Below are 25,706 nucleotides of genomic sequence, written 5' to 3'. Positions count from 1 at the left end.
AGCAAACGTCCATGCTGTGAGCTTCCCGTGGAGGGGAATAGGCTGCCAGGATCAGAGAGTGCTCTCTAGAAGCTGAGAGCAGTCCCCAAGAAGAGCCAGCAAGAAATCGGGGGCTTTATTCCCACGACCACAAAGAACTGAGCTGGCCAACAACCTGGATGAACTGCAAAGAGAACCTCGAGCCTCAGATGAGGTCACAGCCCCAGAGACACCTTGATTTCAGCCGTGTGGGTCCCTGAGCATAAACTAACTACATCGTGTAGGTCTGAGCTTTAAGCTAACAGATGGGTGCTATTTAAAGTCACCAGTGTGTGGCCATTTGTAACACAGCAATAGAAGGTGAATACACTGCCCTCACCTCTGTAAACGGTGCCTTTATTAAACTCCTTTCGAACTAGACTAATTTGAGTGTGCCATCTGTTTCCTGCGGGGCCCTGACACATGCACTATTTAGCGTCCTTGTGCCTCAGTTTCCCTGACTGTAATAGGAGACCATGGTAACAAAGCTATTGGGAGGATGCAGTGGCGTGGTGCATTTCAAGTGCCTCGCACATCTGAGAGTTCTCTACACAGACAGAGATGGGTGGGCTGAGCCCCTTGACTCTAACCAGGTCCCCTTCCCAAAACACCCAGCAGGACCCTCCAGCTCCCCCGTCTTCCTGCTCCCCTTCATCGCGACCCCCCAGAGTCGAAGCTCGGAATGCGGGTGGTCCAGACTCTGCCTGACTTCCCGATGCCCAAGTGCCTTTGGGATGGAAATGCCGCCCTTCATGTGCTCGGATGGTTTTGACTGCAGATCAGCGGGCTCCGCGTGCTCCCGGGGTGTGAGAGCCGTTGTGAATGGTTTCTGCTGCATTTAACCCAACGCCGACACGAGGGCTCGCTCTGCAGAGAGGCCCTTCTGCGTGGGCTCGACACTGCTCTCTTCAATCCCCCAGAGGCTGAAAGAGGAGGAAGTGGAGAAATGGGGGCTTGTCATCTCGCCAAACCTCTCAGGACGGCTTCTCCCTGGGAACCAAATCGGTTAAGAGGCAAAGATCAGCTCAGAGAAGGTGGAGAGGGGCTGCCCGCACCCAGCGCCCACATCTGTCAACCAAAGGCAGCCTTCGGCTTCCCAGAAACCACCAGCTGTGGGATGAAAATGAGGAGATTCGATTCTGGGAAGACTGAGGGGAAATCACCATCATTAAGCCATTGGTGGACAGGGAACCATACCCCCTGTTCAGAGATGATTTTAAGAGACATTCGTTTACTTGGCTCTGTTTGGGGGGATATTGTGAGTAAGACAGACATTATCCATGCCCCCGGGGAGGGAACAGTGGATACAGCAAAATCATAGGAAGGGCTGAAGGAATCAGTGGATTATATGCATATAGAATTATTAAGGGAAAAATATTGGTAGATTGTCTCTGAGCAGTGGACCTTGTGAAAATAGGTGTTATTGCAAAATTAAAATAAAAGCATGTATGTTCAAGTAACTTTCACAAACTGGGTTCGATGAAATTAATAGATGCCTTTATTGCAGGACTTTTCAGTGCCTTTAATGTAAGGAGGTGCCCTGCAAATTGCCAAATATGGCTGATGGTCAGAGTCCTCCAGGAAGCATCTCCAAAGGATCATCCCCAAATACAAGCCCCAGAAGTGAGGCTCAGGAAACTGCCATGCTACAAGGCCTCCCGGATTTTTTTTTTTTTTTTTTGGCGAGGAAGATTGTCACTGAGCTAACATCTGTGCCAATCTTCCTCTATTTTGTATGCGGGATGCTGCCACAGCATGGCTTGATGAGTGGTGGGTAAGTCTACACCCAGGATCCGAACCTACAAACCCTGGGCTGCCAAAGTGGAGCAGGCGAATTTAACCACTATGCCACCAGGCCAGCCCCTCCAGGTTGATTTTTGATGGTCAGTCAAATCGATTTGGAGACTGGAATTTGGGACCGTTATGGACTGAATGTTTGTGTCCTCCCAAAATTCATATACTGGAATCTCATTCCCAACGTGATGGCATCTGGAGGCGGGGCCTTTGGGAGGTGGTGAGGTCATGACAGGAGAGGCCTCAGGAACCGGATTAGCGCCCTTATAAGAAGAAGCCAGAGAGCTAGCTCGCTCTGTGCACCATGTGAAGCTATGAGAAGCTGGCAGTCTGCAACCCAGAACTCTCCAGAATCCCACCGGATCTGAGACTTCCAGCCTCCAGGACTGTGAGAAATACACGTTTGCTGTTTAAGACCCAAGTCTCTGATAATTTGTTAGGGCAGCCGGCACAAACCAAGACGGGGACTATGGGAATCTCCCGATCTTCTTGGACTCCGGCATATATCCGTTGGATCTGCTGAAACCCTCTACGGTGTACAGAGGTCTGGATCCCTGGTCCTGGCTGTGTCCATGCCCCTTGCCATCCTTTCCGTGTTAGGAAATCTGCTGTGGGAATCGCAGTGCAATCCACATGTGCACGTTCCAGGGAGCCTGGTGCACACACAGCCCCAGCCCAGTGCGAGGAGACAAAAACCGCCGAGGGCTCCAGCGCAGATTAAAACCTACTGGGGTTCCCCTCGGCCGAGCGTCCTTGGGAAGAGCTGATTTTCTTCTTTTCCTAACGCGCAGGTGTCAGAGCAGGAAGGGCACTCAGGGGAGCCACCAATGAGATGTCTCCAGAGGCTGGAGGGGGCTGTCTGGGTGCTTCGTCTGCTGAAGCAGAGAGCAGTGTGTGAGTTCTGGAAGGAGAGGGTCTTGAAGGCTAGGGGGTCGTGGCCCTGTCTGTCCTCTGTGAGATTTCAAGGGGATGACCTTCAGCCTGTTGATTGACCTCTTCCCAGGGCTCCCACTGGCCATCGTCCTATCTTCCAACAGCTGCATCCTGGTGAGAAAGACATGGTTCTGCCGCCAGCCTGCAGTGTGGCACCGGACATCTCTTGGGCTCTGAATTTGTTGGAATGCTTCGGGGTGAAAAGGACAGACTCATTCAAATCAACTCAAGCAGGGGAGGTAGGGAGAGAGAATAATTATTATCAACTCGCTGGGAGACTCAGAGAACTCGAGGAGAAGGAACGCAGCCAGGAGTCAGGAAAGGGCTGGAAACAGGACTAAGATGTTAGGAGGCGCTGGGATACCCAAGCCGCCCCTTCTCTCTGCCCTCCTCCTTTCTCCTCTCTCAGCTTTGCTTCCATTTATAAGAACCTCCCACTCCACGGGACAGATAATGATAATCAATGCTCCCCTGAATACTCAGGCTTGGCTTGTGGGACCACTTCCCCTAAACCCAATTCCAAATTCCTCTAGAAGGTTTTCATTGGCCCAGCTTGGCTTGGCCCCAACTCCTAGCCCAATCATCAGCGTCCATGGGTGGGGCCATGTTGCACAAACGAATCCTGCAATAACATTGTGGATGGAGAGAGGCAGGGACAGTCTCTCCAGGGAAGGAGAGGTGGAAATGCCTCAACAACAAACAACTTGCTGAGATGAATGACACATAATAGGTGGCCTCAAGGACTTGGGAGTTTCAAGAAGGAGACAGACCCAGAGACAGACCCAAGGCCACTCCCACAATATGACTCAGAGAGATTCACACAACCAGCGTTTGGCGGGAGAAGCTCCCAAAAGCTGCACCAACCGCCACCCCAAAGCCATCCTAGGACGTGATGAGCTAATTAATCACAATTATTATTTATGGCAGCGCCAATCCACCTGCTCATGTCACAAGGCATTAGTTATTGCCAGGAATGATGAATCCCGGGATGTAGAACATGCTAAAAATATTAATCTACAAGAGAAAATGATTTTAATTGGATTTCGCCCTTGGGGTCATGTCAGGGTCCCGCTTTCAATCAGACTTGTCCAGTCAGCAGAGCAGACCCCAGCCTTTCAAATTGAAACTGTGATTGGCTGGCAGAGGTTAATAGAAATGTTGGGAAATAAATAGGTTATTGATTGATCATCTCAATCAGCTGGCTCCCGGCTTACCTTGCTGACCTGGCCCACCCAATTTTACGGCAAACTCGGTTAGCATCTAATTATAGATCGCTTTTACAATACTGTGTATTAATGAGCAGATTATACAGTGAGGGGAGAGGAATTCTCAGTGGAGAAGTTCCCGGGTGGCAGAAAGATGCGGTCAGACCGCATGTCCCACTTGGGGGGAGGGTCCTACAAGGAATGAAGTTACTCTCCCACATTCCTGCCTGAAACCTCATTTGTTCATTCAACACACATCTACCGGGCAAGAGCTTTGAGCAGCTTTGTGCCAGGGACATGGCACGATATTAGATGCAGCCTCTCCGCTTAGGAGCTCACTCTGTGACACAGCGTTTCTAAAACCTCTGTGAGCATAAGAATTATTTGGCAGGTGGCCTGTTCAAAAGGCAGACTCTGGGGCACACCCCCTGGGATTCTGACTCAGAGGGGTCTATATTTTTCACGAGCCCGGCCTTGGATATTCTGATGCGGGTGGGGAGCCTCATTTCGAGACACACTGGCCTGACTGGAGAGACAGATCCACACAGGAGAATTAAAAGCCAGAGCCCTGGGTGCTTGGCTGGAAGTGGGTCCAGAGTCCAGGGCAACCCAAGGAAGCACGGTCGGCGGAACCTGGAAGTCCTCAGGAGCGGGTGACGCCGGCACTGAGTCAGAATTTCCAAGACGAGCTTGAAAAAGGGTTTGCCCCATCAACGGTCACTTTCAATGGGCACCCACAGCGTGCACGGCCCTCCCCATCAGGGAGACAATGGGGTCTGTCTTTGATCTTCAAGGGACTAGCAGCCTGGTTGGAAAAACAAACCTACTAATACCCTTTAATCTCCTCTTCGATTTCGAATGGCGCCTCACCCGGCACAAACCCTTTACTGGCCGTCGTCTTATTGAACAAACAAGTAACGCCATGATGATGGCACGGATGAGGCTCAGCAGGGTGAAGTGACTTTGTCGGAGGTCACACAGCCGGTCCTTCTGGACAAGAACACAAGGCTGGTGTTCATGCACCATGGTGCTGCAGCCACCTCGTTGAGGAAAACAGGCCACCCAAAGAGGACGGGGTGAGTTGGGGGTAAGGGCATGGTTGGGGTCAAGGGACATGACAGCAACAAACGGCTCCATCACAGCTTTGAAGACAGCGCGGGGAAGACCTCACTCGGGCAGCTAAGCTGGGTTTCCAGGAAGACCCTCAAGATGCTGAAGTGAGGGGCCGGCCCGGTGGTGCAGCGGTTAAGTTCACACGCTCTGCTTCTCAGCGGCCTGGGGTTCGCTGGTTCGGATCCGGGTGCGGACATGGCACTGCTTGGCATGCCATGCTGTGGTAGACATCCCACATATAAAGTAGAGGAAGATGGGCACGATGTTAGCTCAGGGCCAGTCTTCCCCAACAAAAAGAGGAGGATTGGCAGTAGTTAGCTCAGAGCTAATCTTCCTCAAAAGAAAAAAAAAAAAGATGCTGAAGTGAGGCTGTTAAGAGAGACGCTCACCTCGGAGGCGGGGAGAACGGGCCTGGTCAAGAATAACAGGGAGAGGCCACCGAAAGTCACAGGCACAGGGGAGCTGAGCAGGGGGGAGGCGACGGGCGTCCCAGCCCAGCGATGCCTGTGCAGTTGCTCACCCGGACCCCAACACGACCTCCTCCCGGACTCCCTGCTTGCCCCTCCACCCTCATTTCCACCAGCCTCCTGCACCCCAGCCTTGCCTCTGTCCCCCAACACACCAACTCATTCCTGCCTCAGGGCCTTTGCCCTCACTGTTCCCCTTGCCTGACACTCCCTTCACCCTAATGTCACACGGCTGACTCCTTCTCAGCAGCTCAGATGCCACCCCCTCCCACCACCTGATCTTGTCCACCCCCAGGCCACGCTGTCCCCTTGTCCTGCTTCACTTCTTTCACAGCAGTGAACAGTGGCGGGATGTGTTGCCATGTTTACCGTCTGTGTCCCCCACTGGCCCGGGGGGGTGTCATGAGCAGACAGGATGTGGTGGCCAGAGGGGCCTTATCCTGGGCTCACATGAGGAACAAAGAGGACAGGAAAAGACAAATGAAGGTCGCAAGCTGAGGCCAGCACTCAAGGCAGATGCCATTGCAAGCCTACAATTTACCTGCTCTGAGCATCGTTTATGCACCAAGATTCCTGTTTGCATGAGAAATTGGGAGTCATGAGGAAGCTGCCACAGCTGTCCAAGATGAAGTGCTGGTGGCTGGGACTAGGGCAATGGCAGGCGGGTAGAGAAAAGTGGACAGAATCGGGAGATATCTAGGACGTAAAATGGCAGGTCCTGGGCAAAGGTTGTAACGGAGGGTGAGGAGAGGGGAAGGATGCCTCCCGGGCGTCTCCTTTGGGCAAACAGACAGAGACGTGGGGCTATGCACTGAGATGGGAGACGCTGGCAGAGGACCAGGCTCGTGGGGGGGAGACCCTGAGTTCAGCTGAGAGAGAAGCAAAGATGTTTCTTAAAAGGAACCCTGTTGTTTGTCTGTCGCTGCCTAAGGGACCAGTCCAAGACATGGCGGCTTAAAACTACCATCCCTTCTTTTGCTCCTGAACCTGGGCAGGGCTCAGTGGGGGTGGTTTGTCTCTGCTCCAAGCAGCATCAGCGGGAACAGCCCAACTAGACCCGAAGGATCCGCCTGCGAGATGGTTCACTCACCTGATCGCCCAGTCGGTGTCAGCTGTGGGCTGGGCGCTCAGATGGGGCTGTGGACAGGGGCTCAGCTCCTCTCCACGTGGCCTCTTCACAGCTGCTTGGGCTCCCTCACAGCATGGTGGCCGGGCTCCAACAGCAAGCATGACCAAGGCTTGGAAGTCACATAGCATCAGTCCCACCATCGTCACTAGCCCACCCAGATTCAGAGGGAGAGATTATAGCACAGACAGACCCCAGAGATACTGCGGGTTCTGTTCCAGACCACCGCGATAAAGCAAATAGCACAATAAAGCAAGTCATATGAATTTTTTGGTTCGCCAGTGTATATAAAAGTTATGCTGACATTATATGTAGTCTATGGTGTGCAACAGCACTACATCTAAGAAAACAATGTACGTACCTCAATTTAAAAATGCTTTATTGCTAAAAACGCTAACCAACATCTGAGCCTTCAGCAGGTCGAAATCTTTTCACTGGTGGACGGTCTTGTAAAAAACGCAGTATCTGCGGAGTGCAATAAAACAAAGTTTTCCATGTGAAGCTCTCGACGGGAGTAGGGCCACAGTCACACTCTAAGAAGAGCACGTGGGATGGGAGACATTGCTGCAGCCGTTTTTGGAAAATACAACCAGCCACAGTCACCACAATAAGCAACGTTGAGTGCATACTCACTCTGGGCCAGGAACCTCTTGTCCGTGGGGTCCTTTTCCCCTCGTGACAATCCCAGGAGGGAGGTCCTATAAGCGTCCCCATTTGACACATGGGGACACAGAGACTCAGACAGGGGAAGCGACTTGTCCAAGGTGACACAGTGTCTGAGTGAAGATTTGAAACTGGATCTTTTCTGTACCAGGTGACTCAGAGCAGAGTCCCTGATTTTTCTCTGCACCTCGGCGCCCAGCACAGGGCCCGGCCCCGGCCCTCGGGATGCTGGCACTGGGGGAGAGACTGCAGTGGAAGCCCCAGCGGGGGGTCCATCACTCCCGGCCTGAGAACCTGGGAAAGCTGCGAGGCCGTTGAGGCCTGACCCCAATGCCAAAAGGTGATGTCTGGTATGAACTCCCCAGTGGCCCGGCGGCCCAGAGGTGGCTGGGAAAATGCCCCCGCTGCCCTGGGCTTCCAAAGCATTCTGTGCTGGGGCCCTGGCGGGAGGCTCCGGGCATTCCTTACATTCCAGGCTTTTCTCTGGGAGGAAGCCTGCTTCCCACAGGAGAGGACTGAGGCAAGGATTGGGAAACCCGTCCTGCTTCAGGCGGGACAGTGCCAGCTCTCCCCGGGGGCCTCTGTCCCCAGCTGTGTGGCTTTGGCCCTGCAGTGGGCACTTTTGCGTAGGAAATGCCCCCAGGGAGTTGGCCAGCATGACTGCAGCCCCGAGATGCCTGCATTCAGGCCGGCCCAGGAGCCTGGGGGACAAGGAGGCCCAAGACCTGGCAGGACTAGCTGCTGACTTGCTCAGTGACCCAGTCCAGTTGCTCCCCTGTCCGATCCGCAGGCTGCTCTGCCTTCCTCCTGGATTCTGTCAGCTGGTCACGCCTGCCCAGGGCCAGGAGAAGCCACAGGTGTATGAGAGAGGGATGGGGGGCCCAGCACATGCTGATGCGTTGCATCCGACCTCTTATTGGATGCTTACAACCTCTCTGAGAGGGAGACAGTGTTATCCCCACTTTACAGATGAGAAAACTGAGGCTTGATGGGGGGAGCGCACAATCCCTACGTCACACAGCCAGGGAGGGGTGGCTCTGGCCGCTCCCGGGTCTGACTGGGCACCGCGCACTCGCTAGGCTCAATGGCTCCCCATTTCATTCATTCAACAAAATTCCCTCCACCCCTGAGTCTGTGCCAAGCAGGATGCTGATTGCCCAGGGTGCAGCCATGGAGCAGATAGCCATCACCCCCACCCTGTGGAGCTCACAGACCAGAGGAGGCAGCCAGTCAGCAAGTAAATACAAAATCAGTGTTCAGCTTCCCGAGGACTGTGACCAGCTCACAGCGAGAGGGAGGAACAGCAGAGAGAAGCCACATAGAGACAGCAGCTGGGCTGAATCCTACTGAGAAGATGGACTCAGCGTTTCGGGGTGACGTACGCCTGTGGGCACGGTAACCACCTTGAAGTCAGTTTTCCTCATTCTCCAACTGTGTGTCTGTGGGCAAGCCTCTGCACCTCTCTGAGCTTCAGCGTCATCCTGTAAAGACCTGGACGGTGAAAGCCACCCCCTCAAACATTGGGAGCACTTCCTGAATCAACATGGCTGAGCCACACAGCTCAGAGCCCGGCGCACAGGAAGCGCTCGGAAAATGGCAAGAGCCCTTTTATGTCGACCCGGGTGGGCTGTAAGGAGTTTGGAGGTAGAATGAGGAAAAGCGGTCTTGCCTGCAGGCTGAACCAGCTGGTTCTTGGAATACTCTGGAGCAGAACGCTAGGGGACCCTGCATTGCCAGAAACACCAGTGTAATCAAAATAAAGTGACCTTTGCCAAGAGAAGCACGGCGCAGAGGAAGCCAAAGCCACAGTCGGCCCATTTTGCAGAGAAGAAAACCGAGGCTTACAGGGGGACGTCGCTTGGCTTGGCATCTGTTAAGAACAGAAGCCCTCAGAAGAAAGGAGCAGAGTTTTTCCAGGGCCGCTGTCCTCAGATGCATTCTCTCCAGCCTATTCCCTTCCCCCACCCATTCCAGGCCCACTAGATGCCTTCAAACTCTGGGATGCAAAGAATATGCTCAAAGAGCATCCCCAGAGGCCCCAGAGAGAAACCAGGTTTCCAGGAATGAGAATGAGAGGGGGTCTTGGTGCAATGCCACCATCTCCTGGTCATGCCTGAGAACTGCAGCTCTGGCATGGCCACTTGGAGCGTCCACCTGGGGCTCTGCGACCCGGCCGCCCAGGGGCGTGAGATAGACCAGAGACAGACGATCAGCAAGGGTTGGGACAAGGAAGCCGGGTGACCTCAGATGGGCACAAGTTTGAAACAAGAAATAAACAGGTCTCTGTGAGAGAGCGGCGGTTCTCAGCGTGTGGTCCTGAGATCTGGGGACCTAGACAGACATTCACCCGCCTTTTTCACCCCCTTCCCTCACAAGTGGACAGTGGCGTTTTCCAGGGATTTACATGACATGTGATATTGCAACAGGTTGAATGCAGAACCGGATATTAGAATCCAACAGAATCAGTCTTCCATTAAGCCAGACATTAAAGGGACTTACCAAAAACTAATAACCGTCATGCTGTCGTCTCACTAAATTTATTTTGTTTTGGAAATAGAGTTATTCTTCATAAAGAACGTGTTATTTACATTAGCATGCAATGAGTTTATTTTTTTTTATTGTTATTTTTTCAGTGAATTGATAAGCAGGTCTTTTTAAAACATCTCAGTTTTGATTTCTAATACAGTGATGAATTAGAGGACAAATGTTCTTAAAACATCTCAGTTCGAGTTTCCAACATGGTAGACTCTCGACACCAGCTCCTCTCTCCTGTTCCCCCTTCTCCCTGCGCGGGGTTCCCCACCCTTACAGAGCTGGGCACGGTTTGCGATTTCGTATCTACTTGCTCATTGACTGCCTCCCCTGGACTGTGAGCTCCCCAGGGTGAGGGCGATGCCCGTCTGCTTCGTGGCCATACCCTGGGCACCAGCACCATGCTTCCCACACCGTGGGGATAAGAGATTTTGCTGAATGAATGAAATGGGGAGCCAGGTGAGTCTTGCAAGTCCGTGGTGCCCAGACTCAGGAGCGAGTATGGTGAGAACAATAAAGGGGTCCCGAGACCAAAATGTTTGCGAACTGCAGGGAGAGAGTAACTAGAGATGGGGTGGCCAGAGGAGACCTCTCTGGGGAGGTGACGTTCCGCTGAGACCTGAGGGCCACCAAGAAGTCAGCTGTGTGAAAAGCAGAGGGACACCTATTCCGGGCAGAGGGAACAGCCCGTGCAAAGATCCTCGAGAGAGAGCAAGGTAGGTGTCTTAGAGGAACAGAAAGGCCGCAGCCTGGCAGCCCAGAGTCTAGGGCCGTGCCTGGTATACAGAGAAGTCTCATTAGATGGTTTCTGGATGAATAAAGGGAGGGAGGAGAAAGGAGCTGAGAAGAGACCAACGAGCAGCTGAAAGCTGTCAGGAGGAGCAGGAGGAAGTCGTCTTCTGGTTGGGTATCTCCCAGTCCTTTGAGGGCGGAAGGGCCTTAGAGATCCCCTCAAAGGAGCTGCTTCTTTTCCAGAAGAGTCTCAAGTGCAGAGGGAGACAGTGACTCCTCAAGGTCGCGCAGACAGGATGGCGTAGAGTTAAAGCCAGAAGCCAGTTCTGCGGGCACAGGGACAGCGTCCTTCGGGCTGCACCAGGTCCAGCAGTGTTGGGAACTCTGCGTATGGGGCAGGGGGCGTGCACGCTCAGCCCGAGTGCTGTCCTGGCCGCTGCTGGCCCTCCTTCTGCCCCCACTCCAGGCTCCTCTCCTCCCCAGCTGTGTCCAGAGCTTCCCAAGACCATAGACCTATCTCCCTCCCCAATTCCTCCCCGAACAGGAGGCACTTGGCTCTCCTGGCTGAGTTCTGCCAACCTTAGAAGATCCCCAGCTCTTCTTCTCGCACCTTGAGTGTCGCTGTGCAGCCAGCCTCCACCTCTTAGCTCAAGCTCTAATGTCCTCTGGAGCGCCCAGCCTGCCCTGCCCCACCGTCTGTATCCCCATCTCCTACAGAACTGGCCTGATGAATCTTAAGGAATCATTGCCAGTACCCTGCACCGCCATGTTTATTTTATCTCAACTGATTGATTCTACCCATCCTTCAAGGCTTCCCACATGTGTCACCTCTTCCAGGGAGCCTTCCCTGACTGCCCCACCCTCATCTCCCCTCCCCCTGACCTGGTGCTAACTTAGGACGAGATTTCAGGGGAAACACTTGTAAGGCATCAGGCTCTGTCTCAGCTTGTGGGAACACTCCCTTGTGAGCCCTCACAACAGTCCTATCAGGTGAGAGTACTGTCCCCATTTTACAGAGCAGATGGAGACTCAGAGAAGGAGAATTATCCCCAAGACCTCACAGCAGGCAGGTGGCAAAGCTGGCGTTCAAACCAAGATCTGTCAGGAATCTCAATCCTAGGACTGACTCTGAATTCCCAAAAACCCCTGGAGCACCGTTTGGAGAAAGATCCTGAAGCTGCAGCCAGGTTCCCAAAGAGAGATCGGTGATCAGCTAGCAATGTCTGTCCTGGGTGCTGGAAGGGAGAGTGGCAATACGCGTGACATGTATTTGCCAGCCCTTCACCCCGATACACTAAATTCTTTCCACCTTTTTCTTTGTCACCAAGGAGCTCTTTGCTTTCTCAGTGAAGTGTAAGCTTCCTGACAGTGAGAACCTGGGTTTTCTCTGAAGTGCTGTCCTAGGCACAAAGTAGTGCTATTAAAAAGATATACCAATAGTGGTAATGATTACACAACAATGTGAATGTACTTAATACCACTGAACTGTACACGTAAAAATGGTTAAGATGGTACATTTTATTATGTGCATTTTCCCACAATTAAAAATAAAAATAGGGGCCGGCCCGGTGGTGTAGTGGTTAAGTTCACACACTCTGCTTCAGCGGCCTGGAGTTCGCCAATTCAGATCCCGCGTGTGGACCTACACACTGCTCATTAAGCCATGCTGTGGCGGCGTCCCACATACAAAATAGAGAAGGATTGGCACAGATGTTAGCTCAGTGACAATCTTCCTCACAAAAGAATAAATAAATAAATAAAATTAAAAATAAATAAATACCCTCTTGTATTGACCTCTAAAGTCACGGCCCTAAGAAAAGGCTGACAGAGCCCGCTCCTGCTCCTTGAAAATGCCACTGGCTCCCTTCATCCCACAAACCACACACCCCATCTGTCTCCCAGTCCACAGCCATCCCTTGGGTATGAATTGCTTTTTAATCTCAAAACGGCATCTTAAACTAAAGGAGCTACACTTTGGGTGAAAACGAAAAGCCAAGTCCACACTCCATTGCTGGATCCATGGAAAAATCTGATTTTTAATCTACAGCAGAATTTCTGTTCCCACATTCAGCCTCCCCGGGAGGCAATGACATGGAAAATATATTCTCTGGTCTGTTAGAATAAAACAACGGGTCCCCGAACAGACTCTCAAGAGGGCCATGGGGGTCCTGTGTTGGGATGGGACCGCCCCTCCCACTGGCATCCCCCAGCTGTGTGTCACCATGTGCCCCACACCACACCCAGGCAAGGCCACAGGGGCCACCCCCTCCACACAGCCTATTAAGAAAAGATGGAGATACATCTTCAGGCTGGGAGGTCAGTTCGCCAGCTCATGGGCCCTGCTCCCAGTGAGCTTGATGCTCAGGGGACTGAAGGCCAGAGTGAACATCGGCAGGCGCGGCCAGGATGGGCAGGGTGGGCCTGCTCGGGCTCAGCTTCCACAGGTATTAACTCGAGGACCCACACTCACACACCCGCACACTCACACACAGGATCCTAGACTCTCGCCACCGTCATCTCAAATGTGGCCCCACCCCATCCTTCTGCCCACAGGGACGCAGACTCGTTCCCCACCAAGACATAGTCCCCGCCCTGCGACCAGGATCAGCCCAGCGGAAGCTTACTCCACACCTGTGTGTCCCCCTTGCGGCCACACAAGACAACTGGGCTCCCTCTCCAATGGGATTCTCCTGCAGACTTCCAGCCCTGGGCCACAGCCCCTCGGATCGCCTCCGGGAGCCGCGTCCCACCAGGGCCCGGGATGACATGCTTTCGAGACGGCTCCTCTTCCAAGGCGTCACTGGCACCTCTGCCAAGCCCCTGCCCCGCAGGAACACAGCCCTCTTTGTGTCCCCGTCACTGCAGACCTACTTCCACCTGGGCGAGCATCTGTGGCTCCTGTTCATCTCAAGATGAACCTAAGGGCCCTGCTCGTTTCAAGAAGTTCTAGCCGGTTAACCAAAATTTAACCAGAACTCGTTGTAAGCACCTCAGACTTTCACCTGGGCTGAAAGAGCCAAACTGTCAGCTAAAACTCAAATCCAACATCTCCCCTTCTCAGATCACATCCGCGGCCCCCAGCCTGGGACTTGTCCACTTCCCGTCTGTCTGCTGCTGCATTCTGCACGAACCTTCCAGAATCTCTCCGATCCTCTCTGATCCCCAGAACTCTGTGTCCACCATTCTCGCTGCCTGGAACTCATCCCCAGCACGGACGCCCCAGCCAGGGCTCGGCTTCGATGTCTCCCTCCTCAGAATGTCTACGCTGCCTGCCTGCACCACACTTTATACCCCACGCCCACCCGACACGCTAGCATTGAGGCTCCTGAAGTCCAGACGCTGTTTCATCACCACTCAGTACTGCGCCTGGCTCAGAGCAGGTGCGTGTCACCCTTCGCTGTCTCCCAGGTGCTCCCACAGCCCGACCCCCCATCACGGCACCCATCGCGCTGCATTATCTGTTTACTTCTCCATCTCCCCCACGGAGCTGTATAAGCACCATAATGGAAAAACCCAAGTGTGGGTCTTTGCACCCAGAGCAGTGCTGGGCACACAGTAGGTCCTCAGCAGCATCGAATCTTTGTCGTCGAATAAAGAGGAGCTCCCGGAGAGGGCAGCGTCTGAGCTTCCTGCTTTGCGTGAAATGCGACCAGTGGCCACTAGAGGGCGGGAAGAGGGGCTTCCCCAGGGCAGGCGCTGCCGCATCCGGGTCCCTGCCAGCAGCCAGCGCACCTCCCGCAGCTCTGCCTGCAGCGTTCTCCTCTCTTGTTCCCTTTGCAGCTCAGCCTCCCTGCCTCACCCTTCAGGCCTCGCTGCCAGCTCCACCCGGTCAGCTCTGAGCCCATGGCAATCAGAGAGCCTCTCCTGCAGGACCCCCAGGCTGGCCTCTGACCCTGTCCCTGAGCTGTTCCAATCCTCCAGGCCCTGCCACGAGCTGTCCTCTCCCACAGATCCTGACTGAGCCAGAAAAACGGGTCCCTCTTCCCACCCCACCCCCAACCTGATGCCACCTTTCATCGCCACCCAGGAACCCTGGCCCCGTGGCTCCCCATCTCTGCTCCCAAAGGACCTCCCCCATGCCCGAAGAGAGCCAAACTCCCTTCCAGCCAAACTCTCATCTGTCAGGGCAGCTAAAATTGCATGGAAGATAGAAGAGGAAGCTGAGCTAATTTACACTAAGGTGTAAATGGGCGATGGATTTATAACCCTCTGAATATTCTGATCTAAAACTTTATGTCCTAGGGCTTTCAAAACTCCAAAGTCCCCAGATCAATGACTCTATGCCCTGGGCTGGTGACTGATTCTTCCATACATAATGGCCTATTCTCTGTACACACCAGACAGGCGTTTGAGGGCTGCAAGGGCTGCATCCACTCGTTTGGACCACTGCAGCTATAAGGCTATTGTTTACAAGAACCAAAACCCAAATGCGGATTATGAGGGGTTGACAGGATATATCCAGTGGCAAAAACCTTGGAAAGTGACTATGCTTCTGACCCCACATGGGTGGGTACCACTCCTCTCTCAGCCCCGGCCACGCCCCACCCCCGCACCACCTTTAGAGGACCACATCCGACGCGACTAGCTACACCTCTCCCTGTGTTAGCCCCGTCCCAGCCATGCCGACATCCAAGCTGTTAATAGTAATAGTGACGAGGAGTGTTAGACCTGTTGTTAGTCAGAAAGAAATCCACAAGCCATTAGTTTCTGCTGGAAGGAACAGACCAGGAGGGCAGGCGTTAGTGGAGGTGAAGGACAGGTTAATTACGAGCCGCTCGGAGGGAGTCAGGCCGGGGGAGCCTGGGACTCCCAGGCGGGCGGGGTCGGCTGTTAGTGGGCAGCCCCCGGGGCAGCCAGGGCGAGGCAGGGGTTAGCTGGGGGAGAGCAAGAGTTAGTGCGAGGGCGCCAGGGAGCGAGTAGCTCAGAGACCAAGGTGCCTACTGGAGGTGAGGCAGCACATCACCCCCAGGTGTGGCCCTGGCTCAGCGGCTGGCGGGCTCTGGGGGAGGCGGCTGGAGCAGGGGTGTGGGTGGGACGGACAGGGAGCCGGGCTGAGGTCCTGGCTGCGATTCCTGCGGGCCCCCGGGGGTTCACTTCCTGCGTCCCATCGGCTCCTCCCGCAACCCCAGACCCAGGGCGGATCATCTGTCCCCACTGCCTGCCCAAGCTTCCTGGTATGTGACAGTCCTTCTCAGTGACTTCCGGTGTGGAAAAATGGCCCACATCCGCTTCAGGCGTGGGGGGGAAGGGCCCCTCTAGCCAACTTCCGGTGGTCGGAAAGGCCCCTCTCACTGATCTCTCGGCCACACCTTCTCACTCCCTGGGGTGGGGCCAGAAACTCCCCTCTCACTGACGTCGGTAAGAAATGCCCCTCTTTCCACCCTTCAAATATGGGAACTGCCCCCTCTTGCTGATTTCCTGGGCTAAATGCTCCAGTTGGTAATTTCCACCGTGAGAAAGACCCTTTCATTGACCTCCAATGTATGGAAGTCTCACCTCACTGACTTCCGGTGTGGGACACGCCCCTTTGCTGATTTCCTGTGCAGGACACGCCCCTTCCCGTCTTCCGGTGTGGGCCACGCCCCTTCCTGACTTCCTTGAAGGACACGCCCCTCTCCTGGCTTCCTGTCTAGGACACGCCCCCCACTGGCTTCCTGTGCAGGACCTTGCCTCTGCCCGTCACTTTGCAGCAGAGAAAATTCTGCCCACGCTTCCCTCCCAAGAAGGACACCCAGGCCCCCTCTCTGCCCCAGGGCGGAAAAGCCCAGTGCTCCACCTCCAGCCCCGCAGGCCTCCACACTCACGCCCCAGAGGTTTCCCTGGTCCCTCCCGCTCCCAGTGGCAACCAGACTTGTGCACAGAGGAGAGATGCTCATGCCGGCAGGCGGCCCCCACCTCCGCATGACCGCCTCCTCCTCTGGGCCACAGGCGGGGTTCCTAGGGCCGTCCCCTGCCCCAGACCTGGCCCAGTGGATTCCCAAGCAGCCAATTGGGGTGTCTGTCTGCAGGGCCCGCCCCCGGACATCTGCTTGCCAAAAGGAGCCGGACCAGCCCCCGGGAGGGCCCAGAGCTCGGCAGGGCTGGGGTTAGTAGGAAGAGAAAACAGGGTTAGTAGAGGCTGGGTTAGTAAGTCAGAGCACACACCAGCGGACAGGGCACCTCAGCAGACACACGCGGGAGTCACTAGGAGAGAAGGAAGAGCACACGCAGGTCTGTTAGTTTGTTAAAGGATGATCGGGGCGCCGCTGGGCACCCCCGGGTTAGACGGGTTAGTAACCGAACAAAAGAGCTGCCTACGGAGAAGAAAGCTGAGGAGGAGGAAGAAAGGGGGGAAGAGACGGTTAGGGGTTCCAAGCGAGAGTCTGGCCCCAGGCAGAAGGGTCTGTGTGCAGAACACCCAGAGGGACCAGGACCTAGGCAGGGGACATGATCAACCAGGTTTTCTGGGCCTCCCATGCCCACCCTTATATTTCTTTTAATTACCTGCCGTGTGCCAAGAGCTTTATATTCACGGGAATCCCACTGCAATCTGTGAAGGAAGGATCAGTCCTCCCATCTGAGGAAACTGGGGTTCCCTCAGGGCACTTGCCCAAAGTTGCCCAGCACAAAGTGGCAGGGTTGGTGATGAGTCCTGTTTGCATGCCCTGTCCTGGAATGCGGGTCTGCACAGAGATCCCAGGCCACAGGCAGGGCCTTCCGGAGCCTCGTCTGCCCCCACGTCCCAGCCCCCTGAAACGCCCATGAGCTCCAAGGTTAGTAGGGTCTGGCTGCGGGGGGTTAGTAGGGCATGCTCCGGCCTGGTTAGTGGGTTAGTTGGTTGGCAGAAGGCCAGGCACCTCATCACTCGCCACAGCATCCCGGCCGAGCCCTGGGTTAGTAGGTTAACCCCACCATGCAACACTGCCCGGCCCCTCCAGCTGCAGCCCCGAGGCCCCCCCACCCCGACCAGCCGGGGAACTGGGCCTGCCCAGGCAGGGGTCTGCCTCCAAACCCCTCACCCCTACCAGAATCAAGCCTACCCACATGGATCCTGCCCGAAAGCGTTTCCTTCCCCATTTCTTGGCGGTAGGCCTCAAGGGCCTCCCCCCAGACACTTCAGTTCCCCTAAAAATAGGTCCTCCTTGTCCTGGCTGGAAACCCCCTGCCTGGGTCTGGTCAGCCCCTTCCCAGAAGGCTGGATCCTGTCACGCTCAGCACACACTCCCACACGCACACGTGCACGCACCAGCATCTTCCCATGAAAGGTCTGACGCCCCAGAACCACCGTGTCTGGTGGGCATGTCTTCCATCGACAACTGCCAGCCTCTGGCTACTCCGACCATGGGCCTGCCCTTCCCGCATATGAAACTGCAGAGAGCTCTCCTGACTCCTGACACCAGGACTCCCCGGTCCCTCCTGGTCTTCAGCCTTCCCAGCTGATGCCGCCAAGCACCTGAGCATGCCCTAGATATGTCATCTCCTATCACTGCTGTGGTGTTCCCACGGAAACCCCAGCCTGGCATCTCCCACACTTCTAAATGATGCTCTATAAGAAGAGTGTTCTGTTGCCAGTAAAGTCTGGGGGGAACACTTCATCCTCTGTCTGTCCTTGAGTATTCAAGATCTCCATTAGTATTTTAAAGGCTCTGATAAGTCCTGCACTACAGAAACTTGCTGAATTTCAAGTCACGTTTTTTTTTTTAAAGAGCAGTGACATCTCCTAGAATGTGTTATGGGACTCTCTGCTCTAATTTCCCCCTAGAAGCTCTCAGCTAAGCCACATCTTTCTCATCCTTCGTGGCCCTGCTTGGTTCTGCCTCGCTGGGAAGCCTGTCCAGCCTGCTGCAGCCCGCACTGGGATCTTACTCCCAGCCCCTAAACACCCCGAACCTGTGCCTCAGTGGACTGTTTTATGCCCCATTCTCCAATTCTTCATGTGAGCTGGTTGTCTCCCGCGTGGGATGGCCAGATCCCCTGTGTTCCCTCAAAAGGCCTAACACAGGGAAGGACCCACGGTAAGTGCTCCATTCTGATGAGAAGGGTAGAATTGAAATACCCCAGGAAGCACTTTGAGCTACTATGGAGGCCATGAAATGCAGCCACTTCGCCAAGCTGATTAGAGAGGGATGCTGAGAAAACGGGCCGGGGAAGAGCCGTCAGAAGCAGCTCTGGGTTGGGGATGCTGAGTCCACAGTCAGAGCGCCTGGACCAGATATGCTCTAAGTCTGGACTCCCGGACGGATGGGGGTGCCTCCTGAGGACCGACTAAGAGCGAGGCACTGGACGTGCAGGGGATTTCGAGGGAACCTCCCTGCGCGCCCCCCCCACCCCCCCGCCGGCGAGCAGAGGGCCCCTGTTTCAAGAATGGAAATCAATCGGACTCAGAGAGGTGAGGCGACTTGCCCAAGATTGAACAGCAGAGAGCGTGCCCTCGGGACCTTGTGCCCGGGCCCTTCCCAGGGCATCCCTCTCCTGCGGACGCCCCCTCGCTGCACTGGGTCCAGCCAGTTCCCTGTGTTCCCAAGGCTCCCGGGGCCACCTGAGCACAGTACCTCCCTCACTCTGCTCCTCCTTCCCCTCCCTGTGGGGTGGGGACTCTGAAGGGGAGATGGCTCCAGGTTTGTGGGGAGCACGGGTTGTGAACTGCATTGTGTCGTCCCCCCCCCCCACGCACCCCATCCCGGCTAAATTCATAGGTTGAAGCTGTAACCCCCATGTGGCTGTATTTGGACACAGGGCTTTTAAGGAGGTAATAAGGCTAAATGAGGTTAGAAGGGCGGGGCCCTGATCTGATGGGACTGGCGCCCTTATAAGAACAGACATCAGTGCTCTCTCTCTCCCTCCGCGCGTGTGCACAGAGAAGGGGCCATGTGAGGACACGGTAGGAAGGTGCCACCTGCAGCCAAGGAGAGAGGCCTCAGCGGAAACCACCCCTGGCATCTTGATCGTGGACCTCCAGCCTCCAGAACTGCGAGAAAATGCCTTTCTGCTTTTGAAGCCCCCCGGTCTCGGGTATTCTGTGATAGCAGCCAAGCCGACTCATGCAGGCCCCCTCCCCTGCCAGGAAAATGATGAGGGGCTTTGAAGAAAGGCTGAGGCTGCTCCAGGACAAGCACTGGGACCGGCCCCCTGGAGGGATTGGCCTAAGGGGAGACCCGGAAGGGGCCGGAAGTGAGTCTGCAGCCGTGTGATGGGGAGGCTGCACGTGGCTGGGCCCGCCTGCCTGCCTTTGCTCCCCGAGGACACAATTGGAGATTGGTGCAACAAGGAGCAGGGGGCTGACATCGGGCTGGGGGGACCCCTCAAGCCTTGGGGCCAGGGCGGTTCTAGCCCATTCTCTTTGGATGGTGGGAACAAAGCCCAGTGTCTGTCTCCTTCTGGCGACCTCCCCTGGCCTAGGTCCCCTCATCTCTAGGAAACTCTCCCCCTTCAAGGCGGCACACCCTCTCCCCTCCAGCTGCCCCTCCCAGAGCTCAGCGACACGGAGGAAGGCCTCCGCTCCCCCGACCCTGCCTGCCTCCTCCCTGTGACCATCAGGAAGAGGAGAAGCACAGAGAAGCCCCATCCAAAAGGCACCCCCCAAAATAAGAATCGCTCACACGACAAACAGCACATGAGACTCCAGCCCACAGCACCCCCTGAGCTGCGACGCCCCCCCAACCCCAGCCCCCGGCAGCTCCTCTGGACTCCCAGCCTGCTTTCCTGCGCCCATCCTGGAGGGTCCTTTGAGACCCAGCCTTGGGGACGGGGTGGTCAATGGGGTTCGGGCCGAGCTCTGTCTGGTCGTGAGCAGGGATGCCAGGAGGAATGAAGTCCACGCGGGGTCAGGAAGGGTCTCCGGGCCCGGATGGGCAGGCCCAGCAGGCAGGTCACGATGGGTGCAGAGGGGACGGTGGGTGGCCAGCCTCCGTCACACCCCTCGAGCCGTCCCCCAGAGCCAGGCCCTGTGCTCGGCTGAGCTCCAGCCAGGAGGGGCCTCTATCCACAGCAGGCTTCATCCCGGGAGCTGGAAAGGATAAGGTCTTCGGGGAATTGTCGAGGGCTCCAGAAAAGCACCGAAGGTTCCTCCGTGTGTCCTCGTGGCTGGAGTCCAGAGTCGCCCGGGCTCCAAAGAGAAGACCAGGCCCGGAGTCTTGGAGACACAGCTGGGGCAGAGTGGCCTGGAGGAGACACAGCGAGCTCGGAGGAGGGCACAGCCTCCGTGCCCAGCGCTCCACACCCCCAGTCTAACCCCACCTCTGAGGGGGGCACCTTCAGAGACCCCAGTCTCCCTCCTGTGCCCCCAACACCTAGACAGGGTGGGGGTGACGGCCTTGGACACTAAAAGCTTTTAGAGGAAACTCAGGAATAGAGAGGAAGCAATGGAAGCCACGGATACCCCATCTCAGCAGGGCTTATTCAGGGGATGGAAAAGCTATAAAGGGAGCCCAGAGCCGACCCCAAGAGCATCGTGGGCGGAGAGGGATGGGGGTCAGGCGGATGCACAGGGCCTTCCGAGTCCTCGGGAGGCCAGGATCCCTTTAGAACATTCCCGCTGAGGGAACCTCTGCACCTCCCTCCCCCAACACACATGCACACACATGCACACCTCCCAGGACAGGGAGCTCATTCCCTCGCCAAGACAGCGCTAAAGCACGTTCTTACCTGAAGATCGGAGAGGGTGGAACCACATCACTGGTGTTCACCTCTGGATCCTCAGCATCGAGCTGGGAGAAGGTGCTTGGGCCATGTTTCTGCGAAATAAAGGAATGTGGTGAACTCTCTGCCAGGAACCCACCACCGTGGTCTTGATTTGGTCCCACCCACCCCCACCGAGACCACACAGAACAAGCCTGCCAGCCACCTGGCTCCCAGGCCTTCTTTTCAGGAGCAGACATGTTCTGGCCAGGCCTGGGAGGGGTCTTGGGAGGGGGACAATCATGCCCCGTAAAGCTAAGCTCAGTGGAGCCTGCATCCACTCAGGCTTACCTGGCAGTGCCCGGCCACCGCGTTGGCAGCCCAGGCCCGGCTCCCAGCTCCTTCCCCACGCAGCCCCCAAGGCCCATCCTGGAAGACAAGAGCCAGCCACGCCGCAGGAGAAAACCGCGCCCAGGCCCCCTCCCCAGCCCGGGCCTGGCCAGAATTCTCTGGCAGCAAGAAGGTGGCCCGGGAGCCAGGGGGGGCTGGGCCTAGGCACACACCCTCCACCTCCCTTCCTCCCACCCCAGATGGTCCTGGAGTGAGGAAGGGGCACCCTGCACCCACTTGCCTGCTCCCAACATCAGCAGAATGTGACCCAGGAGAAAGTAAAGACAGACTCAGCTGAACAGAGTCAGGAATCCAGAGTCCTGGTTCCAGCTCTGCCATACTGTGCAGCCCTTGGAAGTCTGTGCCTCTCTCTGAGCCGTGGGACCCGTGCACTCAAAGTGCGCAATAGTAACCCATACTTGGAGGCAGTGGATGCAAAACAGGAGGAGCCCTGTGCTCAGCCGGTTATTTTTCTGCCCCCTCCCACCCTCCTCCAATTGCCCACTAATCCTGACCCAGAACCATCCCCCAGGTATTGCTTTTGGGGACAGCAAAGCTATCCTTGTTGAGTGGCAGACCTACCGCAGGAGAGTCTGGGGCTCTCTGCTCGAATTTTCAGAGTTTGCTGTCAGCACCCAGGACTTGGGGCGCGGGCCCAGAGCCGGAGATGTACTCAGACCCCTGCACTGATGAGAATGCGCCCTGAGGGCACAGCGCTGAGGTCCCCTCTTGACTGCCTGGCAAAGGAGCCCTGGCCACGTTTGATAAATATAATGGCAAAGGGCTAGAGCTGAGAAGAGAAGAGAAGCGCCAGCCCAACTCTCCAGGAGTCCCGGGCCTCCTTCTGACACCCGTCTACAGGTCCTCAAGACAAGTCTTTCAACTCAGCTCTCAGAAGTTCCTGATGGGGGCATTTATAAAATACAAGCCTTGAGGCCAAAAGCGGGGCATGAAAATTACCCTTTCGGGGGCCCCATCAAATGGGGACAAGCTCTTTCTTTGTGGCAAAGAGGTGAAAAGCCAAGGAGCTGCGTCACCAGTTTCTCCCCTCCCGTGGGGATTCTTGGCTGCCACACTCTCCCGCACAGACCGGGAGGCGGGCAGGCTGGCCGGCCGGGGCTGGTAAGTTTGAATACTTATCTGCAAGGCTGTTTCCCCGGAGTGGTTGTGGGCATCCTGAAGAACCCTGACATTGCCTTCTCTCTCCTGCATCCCAGGAACTCGTCGCACTCTGAAAATAGACCCTGGCTGCTCAGAGGAACGCTGTTGGACCGCAATGACCCTTTCCTCTGGCCCCGTGGACCCGCAATCCCTGAGGTTAATAAGCCAATGGGGGTTTCAAGGGAAACTTTAGCTCCTGGGTCAAGCTGTCAGCTTTGAGGGTAGAAAGGAAGGCTGGGCTTTGAGGTCAGAGGAACACGAGGAAGACTGCGGCTTCCCAACCCCATGTGCACAACGTGGGGCTCAAAGTGAATTATCCTCAAAGGCTTAGCCAGCGCCTGGCACACAGTAAGTATTCCAAAAGATTATTTTCACCAGCGAATGATTTAAACTTTGAGTAAATATTTGTGTAACACTGAAGTCTCAGAAATATGGGCCATATTTATCCTGGGGCATTAGATGCCTCCCCAGGGCGGGGGCTATCTATAGCCCAGTTAGGAAGCACAGATCAAATTAAAATCTCCCGTCCTGGGGAAGAGATTAACAAACTGTGACACCCTCGTATAACGAAACCTACTCGGCGATAAAAAGCAACAAACGATGGATACTTACTACGATTCGGCCGAACCTCAGAAATATCATACAGGGCGAAAGACGCCAGGCACAAGAGACCACAGGCTGCACGATTCCATTTTTAGGAAATGTCCAGAAAAGCAAAGACCTACAGAGACAGAAAGGAGATCAGCGGTTGTCTGGGATTAACCGCGGGATGGAGTTGAACAGTAAATGGGCGTGAGGGATCCTACTGGGGGCAGTGGAAATGTTCTAAAACTGATTTATGGTGCTGGGCATGTAACTTGCTCAATTTACTGAAAAATCATGGAATGGTGCACTTGAAATGGGTGAGTTATATGATATTTAAACTATGCCTCAGTGAAGTTAGGCAAAAAAGGGTTGAATTACTGAGATGTGCAATAAAAAGTATGAACCTCAAAAACACTGTGCATAGCAGAAGCCAACACAAAAGAGTTCATGTTAATGGAACTTTAGGAGAAAAGCAAGTCTATTCTATAGGCATAGAGCAGGTCAGTGGTGGGCTGGGGCTGAGGCTGGGAGGGACAGGAAGGGACGGGGGTACATTTTGGGGTGATGAGATGCTCTATACCTTTATTATCGTAGTGGCTACAAAGACCTATGTATTATCAAAACATCTATCAAAAATTGAAACGTGGGGGGCCAGCCCAGTGGCACAGCGTTTAAGTGCGCACATTCCACTTCGGTGGCCCGAGGTTCGCTGGTTCGGATCCCGGGTGCGGACATGGCACCGCTTGGCACGCCATGCTGTGGTAGGCATCCCACATAGAAAGTAGAGGAAGATGGGCACGGATGCTAGCTCAGGGCCAGTCTTCCTCAGCGAAAAGAGGAGGCTTGGCGGCAGTTAGCACAGAGTTAATCCTCCTCAAAAAATAAAAAATTGAAATGTGTGCTTTAAATGGGTGCATTTTCGGTATGTAAATTATACCTCAATAAAGTTATTCTTTCAAAACTCATTTAGATATGATGACAGAGGACAAGAACCAAGAAGGGTCAGATCAAAGGTCATACAGAGACCAGGTGGTGGCCCGCGGGCTCTGGCCTCTCAGCTCCCACTTGCCCAGATGGACCTCCCCACCCTCCCCGGACTTCAAGTCAAGGTCAGGGCCCCATCAGGGAAGTTTAGTTGAAGGACTGGCCCCCATAGGGTCCTCAGAGGTCCCACCTACCTCTGAGATTCAGGAGGCCTCCGCACGTGTGGATTTCGTGGTGGACCTGACCACGCGGCATGAAGCTGGTGTCTGCTGTCCTTGGGGGTGCAGAGGAGAGAAAGGGTCCCCTCAGCTATCCCTCTGATGCTGTCAGGGTCCTGGCGGCCACGGGAAGGCGTCTCGAAAGACATGGGCGGGCAGGGTGATGCCTCAGCTGTCATCGAGAGAGAGAGAGAGAGAGAGAGAGAGAGAAAGGGTGAGGGAAGAAAGATGTACCCACGGGCACGTTGGGGAACGGATTCCGGGCTCCTGTTCTGAAATCACAGCTTTTGCCAGAACTGACCTCCTCGGATGCAGATCGGAAGCAAAGCAGGAAACCGGGAGGTCTCCTGGTCGGGCCCATGCCGACCCAAGCATCCCGAGACGCTGGAAAGGACGCAGGCTTTCCGGGATGAAGTCCCATCCCTGCTCTGTCACCGTGAGCACGTGCACCGCTGCGCTGGGACTGTCTTCTTACCCAGGAAACGGGGATGAGAGCGACGCCCACCGCACAGGGCCGTTGTGAAGGTTACATGGGGTGGTGAATATCATCCACGGGCTTGCATTCTATTCTTTTCTTCCACGATCCTTACTACCATTGCCCACCCTGCTCCTAACACCACCCACAGGGTATTCATTTCTCCCCTAAACTCTGTGCACTGCTCCTGGTAACAGAAGAACGACTACCAGGGAAATACGCATTTGGTGGCATTTTAGGATCCCTCTGGGTTTTGGGTTTTTTTTCCTAACTCTGGAATAAAATAGCTGCTCTGAGAGCTGCAGCGTGCAGGCGCCGCTGGCCTAAATTGCTTTGGATGAGTGAGTGCTGAGAGACGACGGAAGCTCCTGGGAACGAGGAGCATGCGGGGCGCGTGCAGGAGACGTGCCAGGGAGAGAGGCTCCTGCGGGGAAGCAGAGAGAGCTGTTTCTGGATGAATTCGAACACGTACACCAAACGGGAGCTTCAAAATTCAGATCTCCCTCAAACAAGGGAATCTCTGAGCTGCGGGGGGAGACGAAAGAGCAAGGAGGAGGGAACGGAAGGGAAACTCACATTTACAGAGAACAGATACTAATGGCGGCACCTCTACCTACCTGACAAAATGATGAGTTGGGGTTTTTTGTGTCCATTTTACAGATGGGGAAACTGAGGTTCGGGTTTAAGTGACTTGCTCCAAGATGACGTTGATGG

General features: G+C 55.2%; 1 long non-coding RNA gene across 1 annotated transcript; it reads right to left on the bottom strand.

The window, feature by feature from the left end:
* Window positions 1–19,307: 19,307 nt before the first annotated feature.
* On the bottom strand, window positions 19,308–24,648 carry LOC124226926 (uncharacterized). Its single transcript, XR_006885404.1, has 5 exons — window positions 24,494–24,648; window positions 23,343–23,451; window positions 21,531–22,800; window positions 21,207–21,295; window positions 19,308–20,722 (listed from the first exon to the last, which is right to left on the bottom strand). It is a non-coding gene; the product is annotated as an uncharacterized LOC124226926 (long non-coding RNA).
* Window positions 24,649–25,706: the final 1,058 nt, after the last annotated feature.

This window comes from Equus quagga, chromosome 15 (genome assembly GCF_021613505.1).
Source record: "Equus quagga isolate Etosha38 chromosome 15, UCLA_HA_Equagga_1.0, whole genome shotgun sequence".
Taxonomy (NCBI): domain Eukaryota; kingdom Metazoa; phylum Chordata; class Mammalia; order Perissodactyla; family Equidae; genus Equus; species Equus quagga.
The sequence above is the reverse complement of the archived record's forward strand: the minus strand, read 5'-3'. Positions and strand labels throughout refer to the sequence as shown.